This window comes from Chelonia mydas, chromosome 1, assembly GCF_015237465.2.
Source record: "Chelonia mydas isolate rCheMyd1 chromosome 1, rCheMyd1.pri.v2, whole genome shotgun sequence".
Lineage (NCBI taxonomy): Eukaryota > Metazoa > Chordata > Testudines > Cheloniidae > Chelonia > Chelonia mydas.
The window spans coordinates 185,206,904-185,219,629 of NC_057849.1; the positions used below are offsets into that span (position 1 = coordinate 185,206,904).

General features: G+C 39.8%; 1 long non-coding RNA gene across 1 annotated transcript in view; it reads left to right on the forward strand.

Annotated features, from left to right (window-relative positions):
* LOC122464127 overlaps positions 1–12,726 on the forward strand; it is a 49,893-nt gene that overhangs the window by 24,931 nt on the left and 12,236 nt on the right. Inside the window, exon 2 of the long non-coding RNA XR_006288033.1 lies at positions 5,390–5,481. This is a non-coding gene — a long non-coding RNA (uncharacterized LOC122464127). The remainder of the gene's footprint in view (positions 1–5,389; positions 5,482–12,726) is intronic.

Genomic DNA, 12,726 nt, shown 5'->3' on the forward strand with positions numbered 1-12,726 from the left:
CATTTCTCTCCTCTGGCCCCTTGGAATGAGAGCTGCACCAGATAATACTCTCCTAAACACTGGTACAGTCAGACTCAGTGAGCCATGTTCAGTTCACTTTAAGTAAGTGGATGACAGTCTAAGTGGGAGTTCAAGTCGGGGGAGGGGCAAGAGGCTTGGGGATCAGAATAGGTTTTTAATTACACCAGTGAAGACTCTGTTTGGCATCACAAACTCAACTCTAAATTTTACAGCAAACAGCTCAAGACTTGATTTATATGCATTTAGAAAACAACCCAAAAGGATAAAAATACAAGTTCAAGGCCGCTCTCTGCCTCACCATTTCTAAATGGGTTTATTCCCTTTTATTTTATTATACATGATACAATGAAAACAACCCTTTCATGCCATTCTCTTCTGCCTCCAGTCAGATAGTAGAACATAAAAGGGGGAGTATCTATTTATAGTACAAGGGGGTATTACTGGGGGTCAGTTTTTGCCCCATGTTCCAGGTAAACTACACAGCATCCTGTTTGTGAGATGAAATGAAGACCATGTATAACTTACATTTATCATTTTAATGAGTTACATTTTGAAGATTTACTAAAAGACCATTATTTGTGACATCTGACATATATGGCAACTGCCCAATGCACCTTTGAGTGTTCAACCTATCCAGACCCAGTTACCTTTTTAGAATGAAAGGCTGGTGTTGCTGTTATCTGAAACTACTAAAATGTTTCACTTTTTGTCCAGAGGCGTGGATCTCACCTGAGAATTTAGTCAAAAATATTGTTGCAGTACTGAGGACGCAGCAATTTCCCAGCCACACTTTCAGTCTGTCCCCAAGTAATAGATGACCTACAGAAACTCTCAGCAGAACAATATAAAAATCACATTAAATTCTAAGAAAATGTAACATCCAATAAAGTAGATGAAATGGTAAAAAAAAAAAAAAAATTTAAATCCGTTCTCAAATAAAGATTCATACATGATGGAAAGCAAAATAATTTAACTAGCAGAAACGGAAGCACTTAATTTTAACCACTGTTTGTGGTTACACATTGCAATTCATTTAACCACTTTAATAATTTATTCATTCTAAATCACTCAATATAATTCATTTACCCAATAATATAATTCATTTGCCACTTTGTTAATTTACTCAGTATAATTAAGTCTCCCGAAATGAATATATTTATAAAGATTCACTATTCTTTTTATCAAGGCATTAAGATGTCTCAGTTAAGTCGAAAGAAAAATAAAGACTATTGTCATAAAGATAAGCTGCTTCATGATAATTTCTGCCATTTATAGCTCATCTTTTGTCTGAATTGATATTGGTCGGCAGTTTTCCCTCCCCAGAAAAGCATTTCTTCTAAAGTATAATTCGTTCAAATAAGAACTACTTTAAATACAGCTGGCAGAGACATGAAACAGTGGCAAGCTTTGGGGCATGACATACATTTTCGAGACATGTTGCATAGATACCATGCACCTGAGATTGTAAACTGGCCACATGAGAGACCCCAAATGATGACTAACTTTCTACTGAGATGGCCTGTATAGTTCCCAGGTAAAACCTGCTGGCTGCACTGAATATATTTAATCAAATAATATTGGGCAAGGCCAACTCTGTCAGAGAGGCATCCTAAGGCCATGTCTCCATCCTTTAAAAAGGTGTACTTTATTTTTAACACATGGTAACTGACATGCCTGAGCTATCCTGAAGTAAAAGCACTGTGCAGAGAAGGCAGTTTAGTTTTACTGTGAGACAAACTAGATAAGATCAACCTGAGGTGGAGATATAGTGCTGACCTCACCTAGTTTGCTCACGGTAAAACTACAGTGCAGACAATGCACTCTGGTGTAGTGTGGGATAGCTCATGCACATTAGTTACCCAGAATTTTAAAAATACACTTTATTTTTTTTTAAAAGCAGTTAAGACCAGGCCTAAGCCAGAGTGGTCTTTTGTGGCAAGTTGCTGTGCAATTAACACTGGTCTGGGAGGAGCATTCCTATTTGAGTTTTTCAATAGCAACACAGACCGTAGAGTCAGTGATGATGGAGCAAGGAAGTGATACTGGCATTAATTTTGGAATGTGCTACTCCCATGAACGTATGGAACTTAATAAATGGATTAAAGCTAGCTTTCCCACTCCTTGGTTACCTGTATGGGAGGGGCAGTTGTGAACCTGTGCAGACTGTGCTCAAGCCCCACAATATAAACCCTAGGAAGCAGGTAGTCTGTACAGGCTAATAAGGGGCTGCTTATGCACACAGGTTGTGCCACAGTGTAGTCCAGAGTTTGTAAGAATTTGTCTTGCCACATCTGGACATTTTGTTCTGACATAACCTTCCTGTGTTCCTCCTTGCTGAGGAATTGTCTTTTTCAATTAAGTTCTGAGGGACAAGTGCAATTCTTTGACATAAGTTTGCATTGAATAGCTCTTGTGGCTACTCACTTAGCTTTAGTAGGTTTCCATGTTATTTTCAGGACCTTTGGTGACATTCCTGTGTGATATCCTCCCAGTCCCTTCTTACCTCTGACACAATACTTCTGTTGCCAGCCACTCTGACCAGTGCCTTTGGCCTTTTCATTCTTCTTAGCCACACACCTTCCTGCCTTCCAGCTTCTGGAGCCCTTTCACACAATATGCCTCTTTCCAGAGTGCAAACTTGCTGGCCTGTGCAACTGAGTTCCTGAGGCAAAAAAGTAATTTATGCCAGGCGAGGAGCTGGCCCAGATTATTTTCCACTCCGGGGGAACCTGGAACTCTTAGTTGCAACTCAGACTATGGTCTGATTCTGGGGTAGTACAGCTGCATGCTGCTGCCTTTCTGAGTGCTGGTGTAACTCCATAATAGAGCCCTCTGTTTGGAAACAAAGCTTATTTTTTCTGAAAAGGAAGGGGAAAAGCATGGCCATGTGATATAAGTATGGGAATAATATAAAAGTAGTGTAATAAGGTGATTAAAAAGCTTGCTAACATTAAATACAAAAAATCAGTCCAACTTCAGTATTTACATACACATGTGGAAATTGGTGACAATCCTATTTGCATTACCGATCATGTTTTATACCATGCTATTATAGCAGGAATAAACCCTCTTTTCTTACAGTTAATTTTGATGAACTGCCACATAACCACATACATTAAGTTTATATTTCTATGCTCCTATATAAACTAAGTTCTTTGTTTGCATAGTCCAGCCAGTAAAAGATGTTGTAATACTTCTCTAAAATTCTGGTTAGTATATTAGATTGCATAACATACCCCATCACAACAGAGTAGCATGTGAAGAAGATTCAATACACAGTGCTGAAAATTAACACATTTGACATTAAGGTTTCACAGTTGTCCTGGTAAGATTCAATCTTTTGAATGTATTCCATTATGAATGCTGTCCCTTTAAGACAAACTGTGAAGGAGAGAATTTAAATAGTCAGTTTCTCCTCGACAACTTAATTTTATGGCTTGGGTGAGCAGCAGAGCTCAAAGCAGTGGTTGGAGCAGGCTTGGCAGATAAGTGAAGGTAGCATCAAGCTAGAAAGTCGTCTTGACAATATTAGTGAGGAGTGGTTACACGGGAGACTTTGGGGGAGTGAAAGAGACCAAAAAGGATACAGAGAAGAAAGGGTCAGGAAAGGAGAGACTATTATGATTTATTTATTATTTCCATTGCGGTAGCACCTACAAATCCCAATCAAGTGAGCCATCGAGGGTGCAGAGCAAAGGTGGGTATTTGACATCTTGATAAGATAGCAGATCTGAGGGATAGGGTGGTGTTAAATGAGAGAATATTTTTTCAGCATGCAGGAGCTACTGCAGAGAATTTTCCATATTTAACTGATGGAAAATGAGTGAGGAATGAACAAGCAGGCAGGGTACTTGGTATCTGGCAGAGAGGACCTGGTGGGAACCAGAGAATGACCCTTATTAGCCTACAGTGATGGCCAAGAGCCTGGCAGCAAAAAGAATGAGAAGGCATTACCTAATAGTAGAAAAGAGATGAGACAAGAGTGTGAGAAACTGGCACTGGAATTGGAAGAAAAGATTGCATGGCCCTGAAAGTAAAGAGAGAGTAAAGCTGTGTGGAATTAACTGGTTCCTATTGGCAAGGCGGTTGGTACATTTTTCTTCTAATTTTGTCTCCCCTGGTTTTACATTCTTTGTCTTTTTTTTTTTTTCACTTTGAGCTTAAATGAACCGACAACTCTAAAAGAAGAAACATTCTGGATTGAAGCTACAAGAAATCTGCTTTTTCTCAAGGTTTCACAGAAAATATGAAGTCCTTCCCTTGAACCTGAGGGAAAGGAGGGAGACTTTGTGAAACTCTATCCCTATTTGCCCCAAAGCTTTACAGACCTGTGACTTTTGGATTTGTAATTAACCCAAAACCCAGGCAAGGAAAAGATGATCTGAATGAACAACTTACCTCCCTGATAATATGATAAGCATAGCCAAAGGATGCTGTTTTGGGAGATATCCCCAGGTTTCAAGGTTAAGTACAGCTGGTTGGATTGTTTGTTACTCTTTTACAAACCTTAAGTATTTGCAATAATTTTTAATTATTTCAATCTTATTTTCATGAAACAAATCTCATTTTTTCCAGTTTTTCCCCATTTTCCAATTTTCCCTTATCCTTTTTTGGAAAAGTTACAAAGCTGCAAAAGAAAAAAATGTAACTAACTTTGCCACTCAACTTTTTAAAATTCCTACAAGTTTTGAAAAGTTACAATATGGCAAAAGGAAAAACAAAAATGTGGAAAAAAATAATCCTGAAGAATGTTCACTTTAGTACACTCATTGGTAAAAGAGGGAAAAAATGGAAAAGTTCAAAATAAATTCCAACATTTTCACAATTTTTTAATTTAAAATATTCTGTTCCAAACCCTATGAAGCAGAAACAGTTGGATAATATTGCAAAATTGTTTTTCTATTTTTCAACTAGTTATAGCTATAAACAAGATTTTTTAATTGCTATGTTGTCCTATAATATGCAATTTACCAAGATACACCTTGCAGATTTCTCAGTGAGGAGGGGAGCTGCTATCCACTCTGCCCTTGCTGCTGAATAAAGAAAACAGACTAAACTCTCATACTCCTCCACTGTCTCTTCTAGGATGCTTCCTCTCTCTGAGGCCTTCAGGTCTCTGACACTTTCAAAAGAGCTTGAGCTAAGCAGACAGTCACCATCTCTGGGATCTTTTTAGAAGCTATATAAAAAGAAAAAACTTGCCTTTAGTTTCCTCCTTTCCACATGGGAATAATAGAAGGCCCACACTCCTTGTCAGCAGACAGCAAAGGTCAAATCCTGATCCTATTGATGTCAAGTGGAATTTTGCCATTTACTTAATCAGGGCCAGGATTTCAACCCAAGAGTCTTAATTCTCTCCTTTTCCTAGAAGGAGGATGTCAGGTTGAATGGATCACCTACAGAAGAACTGTGGAAGCCTCTCTGAACAGGCCTGGGGAAGTTGAAAAAACGTTAGCCCAGGTAAAGTGACTATTCAAACCCCGCAATAATGAGTGTGAAAGCTGTGGTCTGGGAAGAGCAAATAATGTATTGTATTCATGTTTGGATTTTCATACCCCAGAAGGGAAGGAGATTTGTTTTGGCTTGAGGGCCAAAGCACTAAGGTCAGATTAACTATTCTACAAGAGGGAGACTGCAGAACTAAGGGGAAATCAAGGCACAGTAGTAACTTGTCAATGGAAAGGTCAGAACTCTTTGCAAAAGGAAAACCACTATTTCTTTTCTCTTTTTCAAAGTCTAAAGCTCAGAGTAACAAAAGAAAACCAGAAATCATACTAAGAAAAGTTACAGCGTTTCATGTAGAGCTGGTTGGGAACCAGAATTTCTGTATGGCAAGAAATTGTGACATTTACCTTTTTTCTTACCAAATCAGAATGAAAACCTGAAATTTCAAAATTTTCTCTGAAATGCAAATTCAGAAATGTTTTGTTTCGCTAGAGATGTTTCGATTATGATTGTTTTTACATAATATTATATTAATATGCATGTTTTTATACCAATAATATAAAATATTTCCGCATAATATAAGTTGAAGCAAAATCATTCAAAACCACTCACAACATGTCCATTTTGATGAAACTGCATTTTTTTAAATAGAATAGTTTTCCATCAAATTTCCTGATCAGTTCTACTTTCAGGTATCCTGTATATTGAGCAAAATAAGCTTCACTCAACTCCGGGCATGCGGGACTACCTCTCCATTGCCAGTAACCTACCACATAACTTCATCTTCCTTGAGTGAGCTACGAACAGGCTAACTGGCTTCATGTATTTCCCATCTGTTTATTAAGCCTTCCCTGGTCAGAGTAGGGAATAGTCCCTGTGCTTCCTGTGCTGGTCAGCCGCTGCTGCCCTTCAGGACTCATTGCTATCTTTCTATCTTATTTCATTCTCAACTGCAGTGGCAGTATGTGGCCTCTAATAAGGACATGAATAGCAGGTTACCAGCCTATTCTCAATAGCACACCACTTGGGTTAACTATGGACAATTATTGACTGTATCTACTCATTTAGCGTGGTACTGTCGCCAAGATTTTCAGCAATGACTAGTGATTTTCAGTGCTTCAGTTTTTGGCTGTCCAACTTCAGACAGCTTAAAGGGTCTGATTTTCAGAGGTGGGTGCTTGACGTTTTTTGTCATTTGGGCCTCTTTAAGGTGTTTCAAGGCTGGGCAGCCAAAAGTCACTTTTAAAAATCTTGGGCTGTGTCTTTATGCTTGTAGCTGCCCAATTTGATGAGAACATATTTTGCGGTACACAGTAACTGATGATTAGGCGGAATCTGGAAGGGAAAGCAATAGTTTATGATCATTTTTAGGTTATTTTGCCCCTTTGTTTTATTGCAGTTTTACAGTATTACAACTGTAAAGTCCACAAGAAATATGGCAAAGAAACAATGTTTTGAAGTTCAGTTGTATTCTGATAAATAGCCAGGTACATTTGTATTTAGTTGATCTCCATATTTCCATATTCAGTTGGCTCAGTTTACCAGTGTAAGCATGAAAGGGAATCAATTCTTATGAACCTGCCGACATGCCAGTTAGATTTTAAAGATGAAATCTAACAAACTCGGTTTGCCAGCTGGATATGCATTAAAGCCAATATAGCATGGAACCTAACAGAATCATCCCTTTTTAATGAGTCCAGGGAGTATTAACTTACTAATTTTAATGCTGGCTTCTCTTCATGTCAACCTTTTAAGCACTGGTCTACCCTGCAAATGTATGTCCGTATAACTACGGTGCTCAGGGGTGTGGAAAATCCACATCCCGGAGTGACACAATTGTACCAACCTAACTCCTGGTGTAGAAAGTGCTATATCAACATGAGGGCTTCTCCAGTCGACATAGCTATTGCCTCACAGGGAGGTGGACTACCTAAGCCGGCGGGAGAAGCTCTCCTATGGCTGTAGATAGTATCTTCACTAAGCGCTGCACTGCACTGGTATAAGTACAGATGAGCTCTAACTTGAACAGAATTTCTCAAACCAGGGCATTTTGCTTATTCTTAACAACCCAACAATTTATTAATTAACCCAGAATCACATTAGTGGTGAACTATTGATTTGATATTAAAGTGTAGACACAACTAATGTTGTAGGTATATACCAGTTCATGTTTTTTTCGAAGTGCTACCGCTGTAAGCCTGGGTTTGGATCTGAATGTCAGACTTGCTGTTTCTAATCATAATGGCCAATAAGAAAGAACCTGCAATCAGGAATTATTTGACAATTGTGTTGATGATACATAACACTCAGGACCTACTTCTATTTAAATCAATGGCAAAATTCCCATTTGCTCTAAGGGTGGATAAGCATGCCGTTACACATAATATGCCCCCTATGTTGAGGCAGCTTTCTTGGCTTTACAGCAGTAACAGGAGAAGATGGGAAGGAAGCCCTGCCCATGTGTCCACCACTACATATGTGACTATAAAATGAGCACATAATGTGAGTAAGATGGGCAAAATAGCCTATTTTTACATAGCTCCATCACCCCATATATTTTAAAACAATTTATTTTTGTCACATTAGAAGATTTATTGCAGAGTTATATAATTTGGGGTTGCTGAGTTCAGATTAAATGGATCCAGAATGCTTCCAAATTCACAGAGCTCTGGGAATTTAAAAGTCAAGTATTAAAAAAACCCTCCAATTTATTGTGTTTTATTTTGCATTTTATTCCATCTTTTGCAATGAAGAGCTGTAACAATTTGCTATCTTGGCAGGAAGCATACAGTACAGATGAAATAAATTGTGATTTGAGATGCGGGAAAAAAAGCAGGACAGAAACACTTTAGTACAGAAAAGCTGAAAGGAAAAAAAGACTGATTCTGCTATTAAAAAGTTATTGCTAAAAACAATAACCTTTATGGAGTCATCATGCTTTTGATTTACCAAAGCAAAGAACTGATATTTTGCAAGTGAGTCACTGACACTGCAGTAATATTTAACAAAGATAAATGATACTTTGGATCAGAAGAGGCTTTTCTTATTACTTCACACTTCAGCAACCTAAACTTTTCCCACTTACTTTGCTTTATTAATTTTAAAGACTATGACACTTAAGAGCTGTGTTCTTACAGCTCTGGATACGTTTGCTGAATTCTGTAGACCTGTGGGATTTTAGCTGAAAAGAGAATTAATTCTTATTGTATAGTTAAAACAACAAACTGTTTGAGAATGGGAGATAAATTGTTATGTTTTCAGTGCTTTACTCTTATGTTTTTAATTGTATAAAAAGCAAACATTTTTTGCAAATATTTGTGGTACACACAGTGAAACAAATTAGCATTATAATACTAGATTTCTTTTTCTTGAATAGATGAAAAGGTCAAAAGAATTCTAACTGTACATCTTGGTCTTTATCAAACAGGCTTTTTGTTCCATTGAGGATGCAGTCATTGTCTCAGACAAGAATGAAAACATGATGTGCCATTTACAACTCTGAGATATATATGAAATACTTAGCATTTAATTATATTAATTGCTATTATGCCAACAGTAAGAAAAAAAGAGGACAAATAACACGTTCGGTGGGTGGGTGGGGGAAGGAGGGAAAGTATGTGTGGTTGTTGAATTGGACCCATATCTCTATAATTAGAAAAGGATATAACTGTGGTAACTCACATACCAATGAGTCAATGTTGACTTTTTACTGTTGACCATCATATATTCTATATTACACACACAATCGCTATGTTAAAAGAATATTATCAAGGTTGAAAAGCTGAAATTTGGGAAATGCCAGAATAAATGTTACCTGTGGAGCCTTAATTCAGCCATGATACAGCTTTTAATTACATGATCACATATGATTTTTTTCCACGGAACCTCATTCAGCACACAGGTTGGACAATGCTCGGTGAACGAGCAGCTATTCAATATTTTATTTTCCCTTCATTGTTCAATGTGTAGCCCTAGGCTTATTTACCGCACATTATTCAGACCCTGCTCTCAAGACAGAATTTTTAATTTCCACGTTGGTTTTTTTGTGGTGCTTTTCACTATGCTACCTCAGTGCTTCACAATCAATCTTCAATCTTCACAATCTTCTCGGTAATTAGGGGGTATTATTGTCCCCATTTTACAGATGAGGAACTAAGGCACAGAGAGATTAAGGTCCAAAGTATCCACTAACATTGGGCGCTCACTTTGAGCGTACTTAACATTATATAGCACTTTATATATTCAAAGCACTTTATATGTTCATTGACTTCAGTTGCAGCTGTGTGTGCTCAGCACTTGCACAAATAAGACTAAGGGGCTCAATTAGTCTTATTAGTACAATTAGTGACCGTGTTTAAATAACTTGCCCAGCATTGCAAAGGAACTCTGTGGCAGAGACAGAGGTAGCATCCAATATTCCAGGGCATTATTCATCTCCATAGTCATGAGACCTTTCTCTTTCTGCAGTTGCCTGCCTCCTTCACTCCCCTTCCTGTTTTCTGTTACATTGTCCCCAGCAATCAACTGTAGCCTGGATTTAGTGGTGCTTCCCTCCTAAACTGAGAGAGAGGCCTTTAGTTAAGGGCAGGCCTAGACCAGCCTGTCCCACTACTATAAATAGTATACAGATTCCCACTTCTGCAACAAATGAAGCAGGTATCTCCTAGACAGCAGTCTCCTGAATTGCACAACCCTGTTTCACCTCTAGAGCAGGTCCATCCTGTGAACTGAATAAAGCTGGGCTCCCGTGTAAAAAATACATGTTCATATAATTTAAGACTGTATTAATATGAGTATACACATTGGGGGGCCCAGGCAACCTTAATTCTGGCATTTTCTAAATTCTGAGTGTTTCACTTTGCGATCGTAATGTTCTTTTAACTTAGATGTTTATGTGTAATTTCCTAGTCTTTTACAAAAGCAAACTGAAAAAAACAAATCTATCACGTGCCATCATATTGATACCCAGATGGTTGTTCAGCAGGCTTGAAACACTCAAATGGACCACACATACTTCTGCCACCTGAGCTAATGCAGTAACTGATACCAGTAGTAGGTTATCTTCTATGTGCCCCAGCACCAAAGGGGGATGAGACACTTTGACAGTGAGTTGTCACAAATATTTGCTGACAGCAGAGGAATGATGAGACTTGGGAATCTTGGGTTCCATGCCAAGCTCTGAAGGGGAGTGTACTCTAATAGGCTCAGACTCTTCTGCCTGTTCTCCCCAAGCTGCTTCTGTCCTGTCCCCTCCAACCTGTCTCTATCCAAGTCCTGTCCCTCCCCTCACCCGGGACTCCTCTACACTAGTCCCATCCTCCTCACCTAGCCAGTCACAGTCTGCGCTCCTCATGCTTATTATCCCAGTCATCTCGACCGTCAAATCTCAGTGTTTCCCCACCCTCTAGCTCATTGTCTCCTTGCCTAGCCAATCCTTGCCACTGCTCTGTCATCATTCCAGGCCTCCAGTTGCCCCCATCCCCACATTCTGCATCCCCTTTAGCTCCTAGTCTCCCTTCCAAGTGTCTCATTCAATCTCAGAGTCCTCACCTCTTCATTCAGCTCCCTGTCCCAATCCCTTTGTCCAGCCATCCCTAATTCTCTCTCCACACTCTTGCTCTGCATTAGATTGGCCTGCCTTCCCCCTGCCCCCTGGTTTACTCTCTCCCAGCACCCCATCCAATCTGTCTCTCCATAACTGAGTCCTCATTCCCCTTTTCTCTCTTTGGCTTCCCATCCTAAACTCCTTGATCAACCAGTCCCAGGCTCTCCATCCAAGTCTTCTCTTATCAACTCTCAGTTTTCCTCTCCCCGCACCTTGCCAGTCTCCAGTTTCATTTCCCCCACCTCCAGGCTCCTTCTCCCAGTCTACTCCCTCCTTGCCCCCATGCCCATCTCTTGCCCACTTTGTACTCAAGTCAGGCAGGTTCCTCCTCCACTGTGCCTGGGCATCAGCAGAAGGGAAATCACTGAGAGCACAAGAGAGACAGGCTTTTTGCCCTCATTATGATGGCTGGCCTGAACAGCCATTACAAGGAAAGCCCTATTTTGCCCTTGTACACCTGTTTCTCTGTCAGCTGGGCAGTAGTCAGATCAGAGCTAGGAGCTGTGAGAGGCTGGAGTATGATTAGAGTACACATATTTTTCACAGATTTTAGCTTCCCAAATCTACAAAGTCTTCACTGAGCATGTGCAAACTGAGATTTTTCAAATGCTTATAACTTGGCCAAATTTGAGCAGATTTTCATGGAAAGAGCAAAAAGGCAAATCCCTGTCATGTCCTGCCACATATCAAGTGCTTGAACCAAACCACAGGGGGGATTAGAGGTTTTAAAAGAAAAGGTTACCAGATTTTTTTTTAACATTGCAAAACAATATGTTTTTACCAGCCTTGTTCTTGGAAATAAAGTATCCAAAATCATGCAGTCTGAGGCAGACACCCAGCATGGAAAATTTCAGCCCAAATAGTTAAGGTTTGGTAAAGTTATAAGCAATTGCAAAGAGAGTATTATAGTGGGAAATGCCTGGCTGTAAACTACTCTCAAATCACTCACCCTTGCTGTCTAGTTCCATGGAACAGTGTAAGGAGCATGCACTGTAGTCCAATTAACACCCCATTTTAGAGAAAAGGGCAGAGCAATTGGCAGGTGCAGGTGTCATCAAGAAAGGAGACAGAAAATGAAATGTTGGGTTTCTGGGTTCCAGCACCATGGTGAATTATATGCCAAAAATGCTGAATTTTGTGGCATTTTGAAAATAAAATGTCCAATATCTAGCCACAGACTCATAGAGTCTAAGGCAGTGGTGGACAACCAGTGGCCCATCAGGGTAATCCGCTGGCAGGCCACGAGACAGTTTGTTTACATTTGCACAGCTGCCCGCAGCTCCCAGTGGCTGTGGTTCGCCGTTCCCGGCCAATGGGAGTTGTGAATCGTGGCCACTGGGAGCTGCAGACACCATGCAGATGTAAACAAACTGTCTCGTGGCCCGCCAGTGGATTACCCTGTTGGGCCATGTGCGGCCCGCCAGATTGCCGACCACTGGTCTAAGATTCACAGACCCATATTAATTGAGCAGACCACACCTCTCAGAATGATTGTTTCAGGCTGTCTGCAGATTCAGGCATGCATCGCTGACTGGTAACCTTGAAAATACAAACCTGGTCTCTCACAGAAACCCATGAGCACGTGCACATGCATATATTTAAACAAAAGCTAACATTCTGGAGAACTCTTCTGAGGCAACTGGTAAAGGCTGCAT